General features: G+C 50.6%; 2 protein-coding genes across 6 annotated transcripts in view; both read right to left on the bottom strand.

Moving 5' to 3' along the window:
- Positions 1 to 22,660, bottom strand: part of LOC129811213 (skin secretory protein xP2-like) — a 70,674-nt gene that overhangs the window by 7,862 nt on the left and 40,152 nt on the right. The gene's annotated exons all lie outside the window — the stretch shown is intronic.
- Positions 1 to 22,660, bottom strand: part of LOC129811261 (protein numb homolog) — a 117,302-nt gene that overhangs the window by 71,562 nt on the left and 23,080 nt on the right. The gene's annotated exons all lie outside the window — the stretch shown is intronic.

Raw genomic sequence — 22,660 nt, 5'->3', positions numbered from 1 at the left:
GAGAAGCATGCGTATTTGGGGGCAGAAGTGCCTTAACAAACCATTATGCTATCTATAAATACAAATAAAATTGTTCAAATTAAGAGCCTAGTTGGTTTAGCCATGGAAAAAGTCAGCAACCTTCCTGCTAGCCATGATTGGCTGAGATAATGGGTGTGCTGGACATGCCGAGAGATGAGTTCGGATTGGTCTGCCATGTAGCTTGCTTCTGTCTATAACATGAGCTGGTCAGTATGTCCAGGTAATTCTGTCTATAACATGAGCTGGCCATTATGTCCAGGTAATCCTGTCTAACGCTGCTTTTTATAAATATATCACCTAGTAGAACTGCATCAGTGTTGCTATCCACTTCCTGGAGGACCGAGCTTTGAAATCAGTGGAATTAGAGTATGATAGCTAAGGAGATGGAGAACGTTCCCAGTTATGAAATCAGTGGAATAAGAGTACGATAGCTAAGGAGATGGAGAACGTTCCCAGTTATGAAATCAGTGGAATTAGAGTATGATAGCTAAGGAGATGGAGAACGTTCCCAGTTATGAAATCAGTGGAATTAGAGTATGATAGCTAAGGAGATGGAGAACGTTCCCAGTTATGAAATCAGTGGAATTAGAGTATGATAGCTAAGGAGATGGAGAACGTTCCCAGTTATGAAACCAGTGGAATTAGAGTATGATAGCTAAGGAGATGGAGAACGTTCCCAGTTATGAAACCAGTGGAATTAGAGTATCTCCAGTAGGAGCTCTCCAGTAGGTGTACCAAAACATTCAAGGGCCATTTTCTCAAAAGTGAGGTTACAAGTTTAGCAACTTACAAAGCAGAATTACTTTCCCATTGTTCCTCAAATGTAGTGTATGATATACCATCTTATAGCTCTGAGTCTCTACTTTTATCAAATGTAAAAAATAAAACATTTAAAAAAATTCTACATAAGACCGAATCGACCTGGTCGATCACATATTAAAAGAGATCATCAAAACTCACCTTTTTCCTTAAAAGTTATTTTTAGACATTCAGTTTTATTGTTATTATTCTTCTTTATTGTCCTCTTATGTTTGATGTGTAGGAAACAGTTTGTTTCTTCCTGTTAAGATGTGCATGTATAAATAAAGCTTGATTTGATTTGACAACAGGAAATCATAAGTCAGAAAGCACAGATGGGTCACCTGCTACTGTCCTGTCCACAGACACACTGTTACCAAAACCTAATTTTATTCATCACATGATTGGTAAACAACAGGTGTAGACTAAACAGTGAAATGCTTACAGGCCCTTTCCCACAATGCAGAGAGAAAGAAAATAGTACCAGTACTGAGTCAATGATAACATGGCTCTATACACAGAGTACCAGTACTGAGTCAATGATAACATGGCTCTATACACAGAGTACCAGTACTGAGTCAATGATAACATGGCTCTATACACAGAGTACCAGTACTGAGTCACTGATAACATGGCTCTATACAGAGAGTACCAGTACTGAGTCAATGATAACATGGCTCTATACACAGAGTACCAGTACTGAGTCACTGATAACATGGCTCTATACAGAGAGTACCAGTACTGAGTCAATGATAACATGGCTCTATACACATAGTACCAGTACTGAGTCAATGATAACATGGCTCTATACACAGAGTACCAGTACTGAGTCAATGATAACATGGCTCTATACAGAGAGTACCAGTACTGAGTCAATGATAACATGGCTCTATACACAGAGTACCAGTACTGAGTCAATGATAACATGGCTCTATACACAGAGTACCAGTACTGAGTCAATGATAACATGGCTCTATACAGAGAGTACCAGTACTGAGTCAATGATAACATGGCTCTATACACAGAGTACCAGTACTGAGTCAATGTGCAGATAATGGTCACATGTATGTTACCAATAACATCTGCTAACCATGTGACCAATAACATCTGCTAACCATGTGACCAATAACATCTGCTAACCATGTGTATGAGACCAATAACATCTGCTAACCATGTGACCAATAACATCTGCTAACCATGTGACCAATAACATCTGCAAACCATGTGACCAATAACATCTGCTAACCATGTGACCAATAACATCTGCTAACCATGTGACCAATAACATCTGCTAACCATGTGACCAATAACATCTGCTAACCATGTGACCAATAACATCTGCTAACCATGTGTATGGGACCATTAACATCTGCTAACCATGTGACCAATAACATCTGCTAACCATGTGACCAATAACATCTGTTCATGCAGTTCACAAATAGTAGGAGACATATCACCTGGACAGCTCCTCAGCTTTTTGATCCAGCAACAGAGTTACTGCAGCTGGTCCTCACTATACATGACAGAGTTACTGCAGCTGGTCCTCACTACACATGACAGAGTTACTGCAGCTGGTCCTCACTACACATGACAGAGTTACTGCAGCTGGTCCTCACTACACATGGCAGATTTACTGCAGCTGGTCCTCACTACACATGACAGAGTTACTGCAGCTGGTCCTCACTATACATGACAGAGTTACTGCAGCTGGTCCTCACTACACATGACAGAGTTACTGCAGCTGGTCCTCACTACACATGACAGAGTTACTGCAGCTGGTCCTCACTACACATGACAGAGTTACTGCAGCTGGTCCTCACTACACATGACAGAGTTACTGCAGCTGGTCCTCACTACACATGACAGAGTTACTGCAGCTGGTCCTCACTACACATGACAGAGTTACTGCAGCTGGTCCTCACTATACATGACAGAGTTACTGCAGCTGGTCCTCACTATACATGACAGAGTTACTGCAGCTGGTCCTCACTATACATGACAGAGTTACTGCAGCTGGTCCTCACTACACATGACAGAGTTACTGCAGCTGGTCCTCACTATACATGACAGAGTTACTGCAGCTGGTCCTCACTACACATGACAGAGTTACTGCAGCTGGTCCTCACTACACATGACAGAGTTACTGCAGCTGGTCCTCACTATACATGACAGAGTTACTGCAGCTGGTCCTCACTATACATGACAGAGTTACTGCAGCTGGTCCTCACTATACATGACAGAGTTACTGCAGCTGGTCCTCACTACACATGACAGAGTTACTGCAGCTGGTCCTCACTATACATGACAGAGTTACTGCAGCTGGTCCTCACTATACATGACAGAGTTACTGCAGCTGGTCCTCATTACACATGACAGAGTTACTGCAGCTGGTCCTCACTACACATGACAGAGTTACTGCAGCTGGTCCTCACTACACATGAGAGTTACTGCAGCTGGTCCTCACTATACATGACAGAGTTACTGCAGCTGGTCCTCACTATACATGACAGAGTTACTGCAGCTGGTCCTCACTACACATGACAGAGTTACTGCAGCTGGTCCTCACTACACCTGACAGAGTTACTGGAGCTGGTCCTCACTATACATGACAGAGTTACTGCAGCTGGTCCTCACTATACATGACAGAGTTACTGCAGCTGGTCCTCACTACACATGACAGAGTTACTGCAGCTGGTCCTCACTACACCTGACAGAGTTACTGGAGCTGGTCCTCACTATACATGACAGAGTTACTGCAGCTGGTCCTCACTATACATGACAGAGTTACTGCAGCTGGTCCTCACTCTACATGAGAGAGTTACTGCAGCTGGTCCTCACTACACATGACAGAGTTACTGCAGCTGGTCCTCACTACACATGACAGAGTTACTGCAGCTGGTCCTCACTCTACATGACAGAGTTACTGCAGCTGGTCCTCACTACACATGACAGAGTTACTGCAGCTGGTCCTCACTACACATGACAGAGTTACTGCAGCTGGTCCTCACTACACATGACAGAGTTACTGCAGCTGGTCCTCACTACACATGACAGAGTTACTGCAGCTGGTCCTCACTACACATGACAGAGTTACTGCAGCTGGTCCTCACTACACATGACAGAGTTACTGCAGCTGGTCCTCACTACACATGACAGAGTTACTGCAGCTGGTCCTCACTACACATGACAGAGTTACTGCAGCTGGTCCTCACTACACATGACAGAGTTACTGCAGCTGGTCCTCACTACACATGACAGAGTTACTGCAGCTGGTCCTCACTACACATGACAGAGTTACTGCAGCTGGTCCTCACTACACATGGCAGATTTACTGCAGCTGGTCCTCACTACACATGACAGAGTTACTGCAGCTGGTCCTCACTATACATGACAGAGTTACTGCAGCTGGTCCTCACTACACATGACAGAGTTACTGCAGCTGGTCCTCACTACACATGACAGAGTTACTGCAGCTGGTCCTCACTACACATGACAGAGTTACTGCAGCTGGTCCTCACTATACATGACAGAGTTACTGCAGCTGGTCCTCACTATACATGACAGAGTTACTGCAGCTGGTCCTCACTATACATGACAGAGTTACTGCAGCTGGTCCTCACTACACATGACAGAGTTACTGCAGCTGGTCCTCACTATACATGACAGAGTTACTGCAGCTGGTCCTCACTACACATGACAGAGTTACTGCAGCTGGTCCTCACTACACATGACAGAGTTACTGCAGCTGGTCCTCACTATACATGACAGAGTTACTGCAGCTGGTCCTCACTATACATGACAGAGTTACTGCAGCTGGTCCTCACTATACATGACAGAGTTACTGCAGCTGGTCCTCACTACACATGACAGAGTTACTGCAGCTGGTCCTCACTATACATGACAGAGTTACTGCAGCTGGTCCTCACTATACATGACAGAGTTACTGCAGCTGGTCCTCATTACACATGACAGAGTTACTGCAGCTGGTCCTCACTACACATGACAGAGTTACTGCAGCTGGTCCTCACTACACATGACAGAGTTACTGCAGCTGGTCCTCACTATACATGACAGAGTTACTGCAGCTGGTCCTCACTACACATGACAGAGTTACTGCAGCTGGTCCTCACTACACCTGACAGAGTTACTGGAGCTGGTCCTCACTATACATGACAGAGTTACTGCAGCTGGTCCTCACTATACATGACAGAGTTACTGCAGCTGGTCCTCACTACACATGACAGAGTTACTGCAGCTGGTCCTCACTACACCTGACAGAGTTACTGGAGCTGGTCCTCACTATACATGACAGAGTTACTGCAGCTGGTCCTCACTATACATGACAGAGTTACTGCAGCTGGTCCTCACTACACATGACAGAGTTACTGCAGCTGGTCCTCACTATACATGACAGAGTTACTGCAGCTGGTCCTCACTACACCTGACAGAGTTACTGCAGCTGGTCCTGGTCCTCACTATACATGACAGAGTTACTGCAGCTGGTCCTCACTATACATGACAGAGTTACTGCAGCTGGTCCTCACTACACATGACAGAGTTACTGCAGCTGGTCCTCACTACACATGACAGAGTTACTGCAGCTGGTCCTCACTATACATGACAGAGTTACTGCAGCTGGTCCTCACTATACATGACAGAGTTACTGCAGCTGGTCCTCACTACACATGACAGAGTTACTGCAGCTGGTCCTCACTATACATGACAGAGTTACTGCAGCTGGTCCTCACTATACATGACAGAGTTACTGCAGCTGGTCCTCACTATACATGACAGAGTTACTGCAGCTGGTCCTGGTCCTCACTATACATGACAGAGTTACTGCAGCTGGTCCTCACTATACATGACAGAGTTACTGCAGCTGGTCCTGGTCCTCACTATACATGACAGAGTTACTGCAGCTGGTCCTGGTCCTCACTATACATGACAGAGTTACTGCAGCTGGTCCTCACTCTACAAGGCACAACAGCATCCGTTGAGAGGCAATTTCTCTCATTTCCTGCTCTGTAACGGATAAAGAGATGAACAAAGTCCAGTTTAGATTGTATGTCTTTATATGTAAACATAAGAGCTAGGGTTTATTTACAGTAGCGTTGTCTACTAGTAATACATGACAGGTCTATTGTGGAAGTATACACTTTACCGGCCAGTTTATTAGGTACATCACCACATCCACGAAAATGTGAAAGGTAATGTGCAACTGTGAGACAATGTGGTCTGTGTGTAGAGCTCCTGGTCTGTGAGCACCTCCTGGTCTGTGTGTGGTGAGCACCTCCTGGTCTGTGTGTGGTGAGCACCTCCTGGTCTGTGTGTGGTGAGCACCTCCTGGTCTGTGTGTGGTGAGCACCTCCTGGTCTGTGTGTGGTGAGCACCTCCTGGTCTGTGTGTGGTGAGCACCTCCTGGTCTGTGTGTGGTGAGCACCTCCTGGTCTGTGTGTGGTGAGCACCTCCTGGTCTGTGTGTGGTGAGCACCTCCTGGTCTGTGTGTGGTGAGCACCTCCTGGTCTGTGTGTGGTGAGCACCTCCTGGTCTGTGTGTGGTGGGGAGCTCCTGGTCTGTGTGGGAGCTCCTGGTCTGTGTGTGTTATTTGGGTCTGTGGCGTGATAGAGAAGAAAAGAGGAGAAAGGAGAGCCCAACTTGGCACTGAGACTCTGGTGGAAGCTCTAGTCATCATTTATTCATGTTGGACAACCTGACAACTCTGCCTCTGACTGCTGACTCAGGGAGGGGAGAGAGTAGCAGGACCCTGACTCTCAACCTGACTACTACTGACTCAGGGAGGGGAGAGAGTAGCAGGACCCTGACTCACAACCTGACTACTGCTGACTCAGGGAGGCGAGAGAGTAGCAGGACCCTGACTCTCTACTACTGACTCAGGGAGGGGAGAGTAACAGGACAATCACTCTCTACTACTGACTCAGGGAGGGGAGAGAGTAACAGGACCCTGACTACTGCTGACTCAGGGAGGGGAGAGAGTAGCAGGACCCTGACTCACAACCCGTCTACTGCTGACTCAGGGAGGGGAGAGAGTAGCAGGACGCTGACTCTCTACTACTGACTCAGGGAGGGGAGAGAGTAACAGGACCCTGACTACTGCTGACTCAGGGAGGGGAGAGAGTAGCAGAACCCTGACTACTACTGACTCAGGGAGGGGAGAGAGTAACAGGACCCTGACTACTGCTGACTCAGGGAGGGGAGAGAGTAGCAGGACCCTGACTCTCAACCTGACTACTACTGACTCAGGGAGGGGAGAGAGTAGCAGGACACACTCACAACCCAACTACTGCTGACTCAGGGAGGCGAGAGAGTAGCAGGACCCTGACTACTGCTGACTCAGGGAGGGGAGAGAGTAGCAGGACCCTGACAACCTGACTACTACTGACTCAGGGAGGGGAGAGAGTAGCAGGACCCTGACAACCTGACTACTACTGACTCAGGGAGGGGAGAGAGTAGCAGGACCCTGACTCTCTACCTGACTACTACTGACTCAGGGAGGGGAGAGAGTAGCAGGACCCTGACTACTACTGACACAGGGAGGGGAGAGAGTAGCAGGACCCTGACTCTCTACGTGACTACTACTGACTCAGGGAGGGGAGAGAGTAGCAGGACCCTGACTACTACTGACACAGGGAGGGGAGAGAGTAGCAGGACCCTGACTACTACTGACTCAGGGAGGGGAGAGAGTAGCAGGACCCTGACTACTACTGACTCAGGGAGGGGAGAGAGTAGCAGGACCCTGACTCTCTACTGACTCAGGGAGGGGAGAGAGTAGCAGGACCCTGACTACTACTGACTCAGGGAGGGGAGAGAGTAGCAGAACCCTGACTACTACTGACACAGGGAGGGGAGAGAGTAGCAGGACCCTGACTCACAACCCAACTACTGCTGACTCAGGGAGGGGAGAGAGTAGCAGGACCCTGACTACTGCTGACTCAGGGAGGGGAGAGAGTAGCAGGACACTGACTCTCTACCTGACTACTACTGACTCAGGGAGGGGAGAGAGTAGCAGGACCCTGACTCTCTACCTGACTACTACTGACTCAGGGAGGGGAGAGAGTAGCAGGACACTGACTCTCTACCTGACTACTACTGACACAGGGAGGGGAGAGAGTAGCAGGACACTGACTCAAGGAGGGGAGAGAGTAGCAGGACCCTGACTACTGCTGACTCAGGGAAGGGAGAGAGTAGCAGGACCCTGACTCACAACCCAACTACTGCTGACTCAGGGAGGGGAGAGAGTAGCAGGACCCTGACTACTGCTGACTCAGGGAGGGGAGAGAGTAGCAGGACACTGACTCTCTACCTGACTACTACTGACTCAGGGAGGGGAGAGAGTAGCAGGACATGACTCACAACCCGACTACTGCTGACTCAGGGAGGAGAGAGTAGCAGGACATGACTCACAACCCGACTACTGCTGACTCAGGGAGGGGAGAGAGTAGCAGGACACTGACTCAACCTAACTACTGCTGACTCAGGGAGGGGAGAGAGTAGCAGGACCCTGACTACTGCTGACTCAGGGAGGGGAGACAATAGCAGGACACTGACTCTCTACCTGACTACTACTGACTCAGGGAGGGGAGAGAGTAGCAGGACCCTGACAACCTGACTACTACTGACTCAGGGAGGGGAGAGAGTAGCAGGACCCTGACTCTCTACCTGACTACTGCTGACTCAGGGAGGGGAGAGAGTAGCAGGACCCTGACAACCTGACTACTACTGACTCAGGGAGGGGAGAGAGTAGCAGGACCCTGACTCTCTCCCTGACTACTGCTGACTCAGGGAGGGGAGAGAGTAGCAGGACCCTGACAACCTGACTACTACTGACTCAGGGAGGGGAGAGAGTAGCAGGACCCTGACTCTCTACCTGACTACTGCTGACTCAAGGAGGGGAGAGAGTAGCAGGACCCTGACTATTACTGACTCAGGGAGGGGAGAGAGTAGCAGAACCCTGACTACTACTGACACAGGGAGGGGAGAGAGTAGCAGAACCCTGACTACTACTGACTCAGGGAGGGGAGAGAGTAGCAGGACCCTGACTCTCTACGTGACTACTGCTGACTCAGGGAGGGGAGAGAGTAGCAGGACCCTGACTCTCTACGTGACTACTACTGACTCAGGGAGGGGAGAGAGTAGCAGGACCCTGACTACTACTGACACAGGGAGGGGAGAGAGTAGCAGAACCCTGACTACTACTGACACAGGGAGGGGAGAGAGTAGCAGGACCCTGACTACTACTGACTCAGGGAGGGGAGAGAGTAGCAGGACACTGACTCACAACCCGACTACTACTGACTCAGGGAGGGGAGAGAGTAGCAGAACCCTGACTACTACTGACTCAGGGAGGGGAGAGAGTAGCAGGACCCTGACTACTACTGACTCAGGGAGGGGAGAGCGTAGCAGGACCCTGACTACTACTGACTCAGGGAGGGGAGAGCGTAGCAGGACCCTGACTACTACTGACACAGGGAGGGGAGAAAGTAGCAGGACCCTGACTACTACTGACACAGGGAGAGAGTAGCAGGACCCTGACTACTACTGACACAGGGAGGGGAGAGAGTAGCAGGACCCTGACTACTACTGACTCAGGGAGGGGAGAGAGTAGCAGGACACTGACTCTCTACCTGACTACTGCTGACTCAGGGAGGGGAGAGAGTAGCAGGACCCTGACTCTCAACCTGACTACTACTGACTCAGGGAGGCGAGAGAGTAGCAGGACATGACTCACAACCCGTCTACTGCTGACTCAGGGAGGGGAGATAGTAGCAGGACCCTGACTACTACTGACACAGGGAGGGGAGAGAGTAGCAGGACATGACTCACAACCTGACTACTACTGACTCAGGGAGGGGATAGAGTAGCAGAACCCTGACTACTACTGACACAGGGAGGGGAGAGAGTAGCAGAACCCTGACTACTACTGACACAGGGAGGGGAGAGAGTAGCAGAACCCTGACTACTACTGACACAGGGAGGGGAGAGAGTAGCAGAACCCTGACTACTACTGACACAGGGAGGGGAGAGAGTAGCAGGACCCTGACTCACAAACCGACTACTGCTGACTCAGGGAGGGGAGAGAGTAGCAGGACACTGACTCAAGGAGGGGAGAGAGTAGCAGGACCCTGACTACTGCTGACTCAGGGAGGGGAGAGAGTAGCAGGACCCTGACTACTGCTGACTCAGGGAGGGGAGAGAGTAGCAGGACCCTGACTACTGCTGGCTCAGGGAGGGGAGAGAGTAGCAGGACCCTGACTCACAACCCAACTACTGCTGACTCAGGGAGGGGAGAGAGTAGCAGGACCCTGACTCACAACCCGACTACTGCTGACTCAGGGAGGGGAGAGAGTAGCAGGACCCTGACTACTGCTGACTCGGGGAGGGGAGAGAGTAGCAGGACACTGACTCTCTACCTGACTACTGCTGACTCAGGGAGGGGAGAGAGTAGCAGGACCCTGACTCACAACCCGACTACTGCTGACTCAGGGAGGAGAAAGAGTAGCAGGACATGACTCACAACCCGACTACTGCTGACTCAGGGAGGGGAGAGAGTAGCAGGACACTGACTCACTACCTGACTACTGCTGACTCAGGGAGGGGAGAGAGTAGCAGGACACTGACTCACAACCTGACTACTACTGACTCAGGGAGGGGAGAGAGTAGCAGAACCCTGACTACTACTGACTCAGGGAGGGGAGAGAGTAGCAGAACCCTGACTACTACTGACTCAGGGAGGGGAGAGAGTAGCAGGACCCTGACTCACAAACCGACTACTGCTGACTCAGGGAGGGGAGAGAGTAGCAGGACACTGACTACTGCTGACTCAGGGAGGGGAGAGAGTAGCAGGACCCTGACTACTGCTGACTCAGGGAGGGGAGAGAGTAGCAGGACCCTGACTCACAAACCAACTACTGCTGACTCTGGGAGGGGAGAGAGTAGCAGGACCCTGACTCACAACCCGACTACTGCTGACTCAGGAAGGGGAGAGAGTAGCAGGAACCTGACTCACAACCCGACTACTGCTGACTCAGGGAGGGGAGAGAGTAGCAGGACCCTGACTACTGCTGACTCAGGGAGGGGAGAGAGTAGCAGGACACTGACTCTCTACCTGACTACTACTGACTCAGGGAGGGGAGAGAGTAGCAGGACCCTGACTCACAACCCGACTACTGCTGACTCAGGGAGGGGAGAGAGTAGCAGGACCCTGACTCACAACCCGACTACTGCTGACTCAGGGAGGGGAGAGAGTAGCAGGACATGACTCACAACCCGACTACTGCTGACTCAGGGAGGGGAGAGAGTAGCAGGACATGACTCACTACCTGACTACTGCTGACTCAGGGAGGGGAGAGAGTAGCAGGACACTGACTCACAACCTGACTACTACTGACTCAGGGAGGGGAGAGAGTAGCAGAACCCTGACTACTACTGACTCAGGGAGGGGAGAGAGTAGCAGGACCCTGACTCTCTACCTGACTACTGCTGACTCAGGGAGAGAGAGTAGCAGGACCCTGACAACCTGACTACTACTGACTCAGGGAGGGGAGAGAGTAGCAGGACCCTGACAACCTGACTACTACTGACTCAGGGAGGGGAGAGAGTAGCAGGACCCTGACTACTACTGACACAGGGAGGGGAGAGAGTAGCAGAACCCTGACTACTACTGACTCAGGGAGGGGAGAGAGTAGCAGAACCCTGACTACTACTGACACAGGGAGGGGAGAGCGTAGCAGGACCCTGACTACTACTGACTCAGGGAGGGGAGAGAGTAGCAGGACCCTGACTCTCTACGTGACTACTGCTGACTCAGGGAGGGGAGAGAGTAGCAGGACCCTGACTCTCTACGTGACTACTACTGACTCAGGGAGGGGAGAGAGTAGCAGGACACTGACTCACAACCTGACTACTACTGACTCAGGGAGGGGAGAGAGTAGCAGAACCCTGACTACTACTGACTCAGGGAGGGGAGAGAGTAGCAGGACCCTGACTCTCTACCTGACTACTGCTGACTCAGGGAGAGAGAGTAGCAGGACCCTGACAACCTGACTACTACTGACTCAGGGAGGGGAGAGAGTAGCAGGACCCTTACAACCTGACTACTACTGACTCAGGGAGGGGAGAGAGTAGCAGAACACTGACTCACTACCTGACTACTGCTGACTCAGGGAGGGGAGAGAGTAGCAGGACACTGACTCACAACCTGACTACTACTGACTCAGGGAGGGGAGAGAGTAGCAGAACCCTGACTACTACTGACTCAGGGAGGGGAGAGAGTAGCAGAACCCTGACTACTACTGACTCAGGGAGGGGAGAGAGTAGCAGGACCCTGACTCACAAACCGACTACTGCTGACTCAGGGAGGGGAGAGAGTAGCAGGACACTGACTACTGCTGACTCAGGGAGGGGAGAGAGTAGCAGGACCCTGACTACTGCTGACTCAGGGAGGGGAGAGAGTAGCAGGACCCTGACTCACAAACCAACTACTGCTGACTCTGGGAGGGGAGAGAGTAGCAGGACCCTGACTCACAACCCGACTACTGCTGACTCAGGAAGGGGAGAGAGTAGCAGGACCCTGACTCACAACCCGACTACTGCTGACTCAGGGAGGGGAGAGAGTAGCAGGACCCTGACTACTGCTGACTCAGGGAGGGGAGAGAGTAGCAGGACACTGACTCTCTACCTGACTACTACTGACTCAGGGAGGGGAGAGAGTAGCAGGACCCTGACTCACAACCCGACTACTGCTGACTCAGGGAGGGGAGAGAGTAGCAGGACCCTGACTCTCTACGTGACTACTGCTGACTCAGGGAGGGGAGAGAGTAGCAGGACCCTGACTCTCTACGTGACTACTACTGACTCAGGGAGGGGAGAGAGTAGCAGGACACTGACTCACAACCTGACTACTACTGACTCAGGGAGGGGAGAGAGTAGCAGAACCCTGACTACTACTGACTCAGGGAGGGGAGAGAGTAGCAGGACCCTGACTCTCTACCTGACTACTGCTGACTCAGGGAGAGAGAGTAGCAGGACCCTGACAACCTGACTACTACTGACTCAGGGAGGGGAGAGAGTAGCAGGACCCTGACAACCTGACTACTACTGACTCAGGGAGGGGAGAGAGTAGCAGGACCCTGACTACTACTGACACAGGGAGGGGAGAGAGTAGCAGAACCCTGACTACTACTGACTCAGGGAGGGGAGAGAGAAGCAGAACCCTGACTACTACTGACACAGGGAGGGGAGAGCGTAGCAGGACCCTGACTACTACTGACTCAGGGAGGGGAGAGCGTAGCAGGACCCTGACTACTACTGACACAGGGAGGGGAGAGAGTAGCAGGACCCTGACTACTGCTGACTCAGGGAGGGGAGAGAGTAGCAGGACACTGACTCTCTACCTGACTACTGCTGACTCAGGGAGGGGAGAGAGTAGCAGGACCCTGACTCTCTACCTGACTACTACTGACTCAGGGAGGGGAGAGAGTAGCAGGACCCTGACTCTCTACGTGACTACTACTGACTCAGGGAGGGGAGAGAGTAGCAGGACCCTGACTCTCTACGTGACTACTGCTGACTCAGGGAGGGGAGAGAGTAGCAGGACCCTGACTCTCTACGTGACTACTACTGACTCAGGGAGGGGAGAGAGTAGCAGGACCCTGACTACTACTGACTCAGGGAGGGGAGAGAGTAGCAGGACCCTGACTACTACTGACTCAGGGAGGGGAGAGAGTAGCAGGACCCTGACTACTACTGACTCAGGGAGGGGAGAGAGTAGCAGGACCCTGACTACTACTGACTCAGGGAGGGGAGAGAGTAGCAGGACCCTGACAACCTGACTACTACTGACTCAGGGAGGGGAGAGAGTAGCAGGACCCTGACAACCTGACTACTACTGACTCAGGGAGGGGAGAGAGTAGCAGGACCCTGACAACCTGACTACTACTGACTCAGGGAGGGGAGAGAGTAGCAGGACCCTGACAACCTGACTACTACTGACTCAGGGAGGGGAGAGAGGAGCAGGACCCTGACAACCTGACTACTACTGACTCAGGGAGGGGAGAGCGTAGCAGGACCCTGACAACCTGACTACTACTGACTCAGGGAGGGGAGAGAGTAGCAGGACCCTGACTACTACTGACTCAGGGAGGGGAGAGAGTAGCAGGACCCTGACTCTCTACCTGACTACTACTGATTAAGGGAGGGGAGAGAGTAGCAGGACCCTGACTACTACTGACTCAGGGAGGGGAGAAAGTAGCAGGACACTGACTACTACTGACTCAGGGAGGGGAGAGAGTAGCAGGACCCTGACTACTGCTGACTCAGGGAGGGGAGAGAGTAGCAGGACCCTGACTACTACTGACTCAGGGAGGGGAGAGTGTAGCAGGACCCTGACTACTACTGACACAGGGAGGGGAGAGAGTAGCAGGACACTGACTCACAACCCGACTACTACTGACTCAGGGAGGGGTGAGAGTAGCAGGACACTGACTCACAACCCGACTACTACTGACTCAGGGAGGGGAGAGTGTAGCAGGACCCTGACTCTCTACCTGACTACTGCTGACTCAGGGAGGGGAGAGAGTAGCAGGACCCTGACTAACAACCCGACTACTACTGACTCAGGGAGGGGAGAGTGTAGCAGGACCCTGACTACTACTGACACAGGGAGGGGAGAGAGTAGCAGGACCCTGACTACTACTGACTCAGGGAGGGGAGAGAGTAGCAGGACCCTGACTACTACTGACTCAGGGAGGGGAGAGTGTAGCAGGACCCTGACTACTACTGACACAGGGAGGGGAGAGAGTACCAGCAGTACATAACGATGATCAGTCCACTGGGTAATTCCAACTCAAGAGCAGACCAACTTATCACATCTTCCGCTGGTCCCATTACTTCTGTATCCAGCTGTGAGTATGACTAATGGTGCTCTGATCTGATATGCAGGGAGTGACCTCCCTAGATGATTAGCGCTATAAAAAAAAAAGGAGACTGTTTGCGCTAGGTCACTGGACTGGTAATTCTAGGGGTTATTCCAGACGATCGATATTCTCTCAGTGTCGATCTGACCCCGTCTACCTGACCGAGGAAAAGAGGGCTGTAGTCAGATGGTAACAGGAGCAGGTACGAGACCAACCCAGCCCTCCTGTCTGACGTCACAGGTGAGGCAACCCAACCAGTCTGGCCAGCCGCTAGGACTACTTGTAAAACAAGACCTGTAGCAATACACCTGTTGAGCCAGAGCGCCCCACACACACCTGAGGAATCCTATAACCACCTAGTCTTTCTCTCCCTCTTCCTGTTATGACACACAGGTTAATATGTTGAGGATAGACAGGGCTTTCTCTCCCTCTTCCTGTTATGACACACAGGTTAATATGTTGAGGATAGACGGGGCTTTCTCTCCCTCTTCCTGTTATGACACACAGGTTAATATGTTGAGGATAGACGGGGCTTTCTTTGTCTCTTCCTGTTATGACACACAGGTTAATATGTCGAGGATAGACGGGGCTTTCTTCGTCTTTTCCTGTTATGACACAGGTTAATATGTTGAGGATAGACGGGGCTTTCTTCGTCTTTTCCTGTTATGACACACAGGTTAATATGTTGAGGATAGACGGGGCTTTCTCTCCCTCTTCCTGTTATGACACACAGGTTAATATGTTGAGGATAGACGGGGCTTTCTTTCCCTCTTCCTGTTATGACACACAGGTTAATATGTTGAGGATAGACGGGGCTTTCTTTGTCTCTTCCTGTTATGAGACAGGTTAATATGTTGATGATAGACGGGGCTTTCTTTGTCTCTTCCTGTTATGACACACAGGTTAATATGTCGAGGATAGACGGGGCTTTCTTTGTCTCTTCCTGTTATGACACACAGGTTAATATGTTGAGGATAGACGGGGCTTTCTTTGTCTCTTCCTGTTATGACACACAGGTTAATATGTTGGGGATAGACGGGGCTTTCTCTCCCTCTTCCTGTTATGACACACAGGTTAATATGTTGAGGATAGACGGGGCTTTCTTTGTCTCTTCCTGTTATGACACACAGATTAATATGTTGAGGATAGACAGGGCTTTCTTTGTCTCTTCCTGTTATGACACAGATTAATATGTTGAGGATAGACGGGGCTTTCTCTCCCTCTTCCTGTTATGACACACAGGTTAATATGTTGAGGATAGACGGGGCTTTCTTTGTCTCTTCCTGTTATGACACACAGGTTAATATGTTGAGGATAGACGGGGCTTTCTTTGTCTCTTCCTGTTATGACACACAGGTTAATATGTTGGGGATAGACGGGGCTTTCTCTCCCTCTTCCTGTTATGACACACAGGTTAATATGTTGAGGATAGACGGGGCTTTCTTTGTCTCTTCCTGTTATGACACACAGGTTAATATGTTGAGGATAGACGGGGCTTTCTTTGTCTCTTCCTGTTATGACACACAGGTTAATATGTTGAGGATAGACGGGGCTTTCTCTCCCTCTTCCTGTTATGACACACAGGTTAATATGTTGAGGATAGACGGGGCTTTCTCTCCCTCTTCCTGTTATGTCACACAGGTTAATATGTCGAGGATAGACGGGGCTTTCTCTCCCTCTTCCTGTTATGACACACAGGTTAATATGTTGAGGATAGACGGGGCTTTCTCTCCCTCTTCCTGTTATGACACACAGGTTAACATGTTGAGGATAGACGGGGCTTTCTTTGTCTCTTCCTGTTATGACACACAGGTTAACATGTTGAGGATAGACGGGGCTTTCTCTTCCTGTTATGACACACAGGTTAATATGTTGAGGATAGACGGGGCTTTCTCTCCCTCTTCCTGTTATGACACACAGGTTAATATGTTGAGGATAGACGGGGCTTTCTCTCCCTCTTCCTGTTATGACACACAGGTTAATATGTTGAGGATAGACGGGGCTCAACAGCTGTAAAATAATTTGACAGATATTGACATAGGAGCGATGACTGTCAGTTGGAGTAGAGGTAACATTTAATTTAACGCACCTACAGAGGTGTGCTGCTGTGTGATGTCACTACGTTTACAACGTGAGCCGGAGGTCCACCTCACAAGGTCTAGCCAGGGGAAGAGGACTGGGGAAGAGGACTGGGGAAGAGGACTGGGGAAGAGGACTGGGGAAGAGGCCAGGGGAAGAGGCCAGGGGAAGAGGCCAGGGGAAGAGGCCAGGGGAAGAAGCCAGGGGAAGAAGCCAGGGGAAGAGGCCAGGGGAAGAGGCCAGGGGAAGAGGCCAGGCCGATATCTGCCTTTTCTAGTCGATCGGCCTTTGTCTGTGGGCTGATAGTCCCTCTACATGGCAAGTGCTGCTATGCTAGCCGCCACTCACCGCCTGAGCCACGGGGCACCGCTGAGGAATGTCTAGCTGGGATCAGCAGCAAGCTAAACCTCTGACCTGGATGTAATACATCACCATCCAGACAGACTGACAGGAACCTCTGGATGTAATACATCCCCATCCAGACAGACTGACAGGAACCTCTGACCTGGATGTAATACATCACCATCCAGACAGACAGGAACCTCTGGATGTAATACATCACCATCCAGACAGACTGACAGGAACCTCTGGATGTAATACATCCCCACCCAGACAGACTGACAGGAACCTCTGACCTGGATGTAATACATCACCATCCAGACAGACTGACAGGAACCTCTGACCTGGATGTAATACATCACCATCCAGACAGACTGACAGGAACCTCTGGATGTAATACATCACCATCCAGACAGACTGACAGGAACCTCTGACCTGGAAGTAATACATCACCATCCAGACAGACTGACAGGAACCTCTGGATGTAATACATCACCATCCAGACAGACTGACAGGAACCTCTGGATGTAATACATCACCATCTAGACAGACTGACAGGAACCTCTGGATGTAATACATCACCATCTAGACAGACTGACAGGAACCTCTGACCTGGATGTAATACATCACCATCCAGACAGACTGACAGGAACCTCTGGATGTAATACATCACCATCCAGACAGACTGACAGGAACCTCTGGATGTAATACATCACCATCTAGACAGACTGACAGGAACCTCTGACCTGGATGTAATACATCACCATCCAGACAGACTGACAGGAACCTCTGGATGTAATACGTCACCATCCAGACAGACTGACAGGAACCTCTGGATGTAATACATCACCATCCAGACAGACTGACAGGAACCTCTGACCTGGATGTACTACATCACCATCCAGACAGACTGACAGGAACCTCTGACCTGGATGTAATACATCACCATCCAGACAGACTGACAGGAACCTCTGACCTGGATGTAATACATCACCATCCAGACAGACTGACAGGAACCTCTGACCTGGATGTAATACAGTCACCATCTCTCTACAACACACTCATCCTCCCTGACCATTATGTAGCAGCAACCCCACAGACACCCGTTTGTGTCACTGCTACGCGGACCCAGCTGAGGTGTTACAGGCCCATCTACTGTACGTTGCTATTCTTGCCACGAGAACAAACTTTGACCTGAGGAAATGATCGGCTCAAACATGAAAAGGTTTCAGGACGTTTACTGGCTACCTGACCATTTCCTCCCCTGACATTAATTCATTTTCAGACCTACTGCTGTTCTCGGTAAATTCAGCCATTTTGGGGAATTCCAGAACTTTGTGTAGCCGTTAGCGATGCTAATGATAGCCTAACCGTCTATGGGTAGCCGTTAGCGATGCTAATGATAGCCTAACCGTCTTTGGGTAGCCGTTAGCGATGCTAATGATAGCCTAACCGTCTTTGGGTAGCCGTTAGCGATGCTAATGATAGCCTAACCGTCTTTGGGTAGCTGTTAGCAATGCTAATGATAGCCTAGCCGTCGTTGGGTAGCCGTTAGCGATGCTAATGATAGCCTAACCGTCTTTGGGTAGCCGTTAGCAATGCTTATGATAGCCTAACCGTCTTTGGGTAGCCGTTAGCGATGCTAATGATAGCCTAACCGTCTTTGGGTAGCCGTTAGCGATGCTAATGATAGTCTAACCGTCTTTGGATAGATAGAAAGGCAATTCAAAAAGTAATTACGAAGTAGACTATGCCTACCTGGCAGAATCAGGATTATTTGACTCAATCCAGTGGCCATTTGTTTTCTAAGCTCAATCACAAGTGGGCTACAGAAACACCGCTAGCCAAACACAGCCGTCCGGGCCGGTGCACACCGCTAGCCAAACACAGCCGTCCGGGGCGGTGCACACCGCTAGCCAAACACAGCCGTCCGGGCCGGTGCACACCACTAACCAAACACAGCCGTCCGGGCCGGTGCACACCGCTAGCCAAACACAGCCGTCCGGGCCGGTGCACACTGGAATTAAAGGGTAACTACACAAAACAAAATCTGATTTTTCACAAACCTCAAAAACGGTCCCCTGATGTGGTTTCAACATTGATGGGGTTATATCCTGCCTGTTTGGCCCTGTCCGGGGGTATCGTCGGATGGGGCCAGTGTCTCCCGACCCCTCCTGTCTCAGTCTCCAGTATTTATGCTATAGTAGTTTTATGTGTCGGGGGGCTAGGGTCAGTCTGTTACATCTGGAGTATTTCTCCTGTACGGCAACTAAATCCATTTCCTCCATTCCAAAAATACTGAATCTTAGGAGTCGATTCCTCGCAGAAGATGAGTTCTCTTTGTACTAAATGTCTTGGAAAGTCACGGTATTTAAACCAACTTTAAAAGTATTTTTTTTAAGAAGAGAGGTCTGCACACAGCCTATTTCATTGACAGTTCTGCGCACCAAGTGACGGACGTTAGTCCCGCTTCAGAAGCGGTATTCCTTTACAGTCAAGTTAAAAGGTCGTTCGTGGCACTTTGAAACTTTCTCCAGAGAAGGTTGTGTGTTAGAAAGGAGGAGTTTTTGGCCAGGGACCATATTTTGATATGGAAAAATTCATGTAAAAACAAAAAAAATTACAAAATTGGGACTATGACAATCTATTACAAATCAAATCTGACAGTGGTTTTGAATATTTCAATCTGAAGACAGATGTGACTGAAAAGCATCCGTACGGTATAGGGAAGTTCAGAAGTTCAACAGGCTATAATGTTGTATAATGTAGAAAAGATGGTCTGATTTAGTTCCTGGTCTTACCCACTCTGGTCCAATGAGTCCTGGTCTTATCCACTCTGGTCCAATGAGTCCTGGTCTTATCCACTCTGGTCCAATGAGTCCTGGTCTTATCCACTCTGGTCCAATGAGTCCTGGTCTTATCCACTCTGGTCCAATGAGTCCTGGTCTTATCCACTCTGGTCCAATGAGTCCTGGTCTTATCCACTCTGGTCCAATGAGTCCTGGTCTTATCCACTCTGGTCCAATGAGTCCTGGTCTTATCCACTCTGGTCCAAAGAGTCCTGGTCTTATCCACTCTGGTCCAATGAGTCCTGGTCTTATCCACTCTGGTCCAATGAGTCCTGGTCTTATCCACTCTGGTCCAATGAGTCCTGGTCTTATCCACTCTGGTCCAATGAGTCCTGGTCTTATCCACTCTGGTCCAATGAGTCCTGGTCTTATCCACTCTGGTCCAATGAGTCCTGGTCTTATCCACTCTGGTCCAATGAGTCCTGGTCTTATCCACTCTGGTCCAATGAGTCCTGGTCTTATCCACTCTGGTCCAATGAGTCCTGGTCTTATCCACTCTGGTCCAATGAGTCCTGGTCTTATCCACTCTGGTCCAATGAGTCCTGGTCTTATCCACTCTGGTCCAATGAGTCCTGGTCTTATCCACTCTGGTCCAATGAGTCCTGGTCTTATCCACTCTGGTCCAATGAGTCCTGGTCTTATCCACTCTGGTCCAATGAGTCCTGGTCTTATCCACTCTGGTCCAATGAGTCCTGGTCTTATCCACTCTGGTCCAATGAGTCCTGGTCTTATCCACTCTGGTCCAATGAGTCCTGGTCTTATCCACTCTGGTCCAAAGAGTCCTGGTCTTATCCACTCTGGTCCAAAGAGTCCTGGTCTTATCCACTCTGGTCCAATGAGTCCTGGTCTTATCCACTCTGGTCCAATGAGTCCTGGTCTTATCCACTCTGGTCCAATGAGTCCTGGTCTTATCCACTCTGGTCCAATGAGTCCTGGTCTTATCCACTCTGGTCCAATGAGTCCTGGTCTTATCCACTCTGGTCCAATGAGTCCTGGTCTTATCCACTCTGGTCCAATGAGTCCTGGTCTTATCCACTCTGGTCCAATGAGTCCTGGTCTTATCCACTCTGGTCCAATGAGTCCTGGTCTTATCCACTCTGGTCCAATGAGTCCTGGTCTTATCCACTCTGGTCCAATGAGTCCTGGTCTTATCCACTCTGGTCCAATGAGTCCTGGTCTTATCCACTCTGGTCCAATGAGTCCTGGTCTTATCCACTCTGGTCCAATGAGTCCTGGTCTTATCCACTCTGGTCCAATGAGTCCTGGTCTTATCCACTCTGGTCCAATGAGTCCTGCGCAGCTTGTGGGCACAGTGTGTTCTATGAACCAAGCACCATTTTGTTTAATTCAAAAATTTTATGTTTTAAAAAGCTGCGATCAAATCATGTACTGGTGCCACCAACTGAAAAAGACCCTGCAGACACACCTTTGGTGTGATTCCCTGCTGCTCTAACTCTGATTAAAGGAGAACCCTAGTTACCCTAGTAACTAGTTACCCTAGTAACTAGTTACCCTGATCTACACCGCATTATAAAAACGGCAGCCAGGATTACAGACAAGGTACAATATACTATTTAATGGCATCCATTGAAACCATTTGATGACCAAATCCATGTGCACGAACGTCTGAGTAGGTCTTACCTCCTGATACAGGTTACGTCACAGCGCCAATGAGAGGCGTCTACTACTTCAGATGCGGTTTACGGAATTCAAGATTCAGGTTGAGGATGGAGGTGTCCTCCCACCATGTTATCATGTTGAACAGAGATTCAGGTTGAGGACGGAGGTGTCTTCCCACCAATAAATACACTCAAAGAATTGAGATGTCGATCATGACTTTGGGCTTTTAAAGTGAAATATCAAAATAAATATGTCCATATACTAACCCAGACACTGTATACTTTATTTGGGGGAGGGGTGGGATTGTTACTTTAAAAAAAACACGTCCTCTCTCTGTCCCTCTCTTTCTCCCTCCCAGCCAACATACACCAGGCAGCCTGTCTGTCACCGTGGCCCTCGCTAGTTGAACACTGCTTCTGCTGCTTGGAGGAAGACGGCCAGCAGACCAACAGACAGGGCGGAGAGGACAGGGCGGAGAGGACAGAGAGGACAGGGCGGAGAGGACAGAGAGGACAGGGCGGAGAGGACAGAGAGGACAGGGCGGAGAGGACAGAGAGGACAGGGCGGAGAGGACAGGGCGGAGAGGACAGGGCGGAGAGGACAGGGCGGACAGGACAGGGCGGACAGGACAGGGCGGACAGGACAGGGCGGACAGGACAGGGCGGACAGGACAGGGCGGACAGGACAGGGCGGACAGGACAGGGCGGACAGGACAGGGCGGACAGGACAGGGCGGACAGGACAGGGCGGACAGGACAGGGCGGACAGGACAGGGCGGACAGGACAGGGCGGACAGGACAGGGCGGACAGGACAGGGCGGACAGGACAGGGCGGACAGGACAGGGCGGACAGGACAGGGCGGACAGGACAGGGCGGAGAGGACAGGGCGGAGAGGACAGGGCGGAGAGGACAGGGCGGAGAGGACAGGGCGGACAGGACAGGGCGGACAGGACAGGGCGGACAGGACAGGGCGGACAGGACAGGGCGGACAGGACAGGGCGGACAGGACAGGGCGGACAGGACA

This window comes from Salvelinus fontinalis, chromosome 15 (assembly GCF_029448725.1).
Source record: "Salvelinus fontinalis isolate EN_2023a chromosome 15, ASM2944872v1, whole genome shotgun sequence".
Classification (NCBI taxonomy): Eukaryota; Metazoa; Chordata; class Actinopteri; order Salmoniformes; family Salmonidae; genus Salvelinus; species Salvelinus fontinalis.
This window is presented reverse-complemented; position numbering and strand designations above follow the sequence as displayed.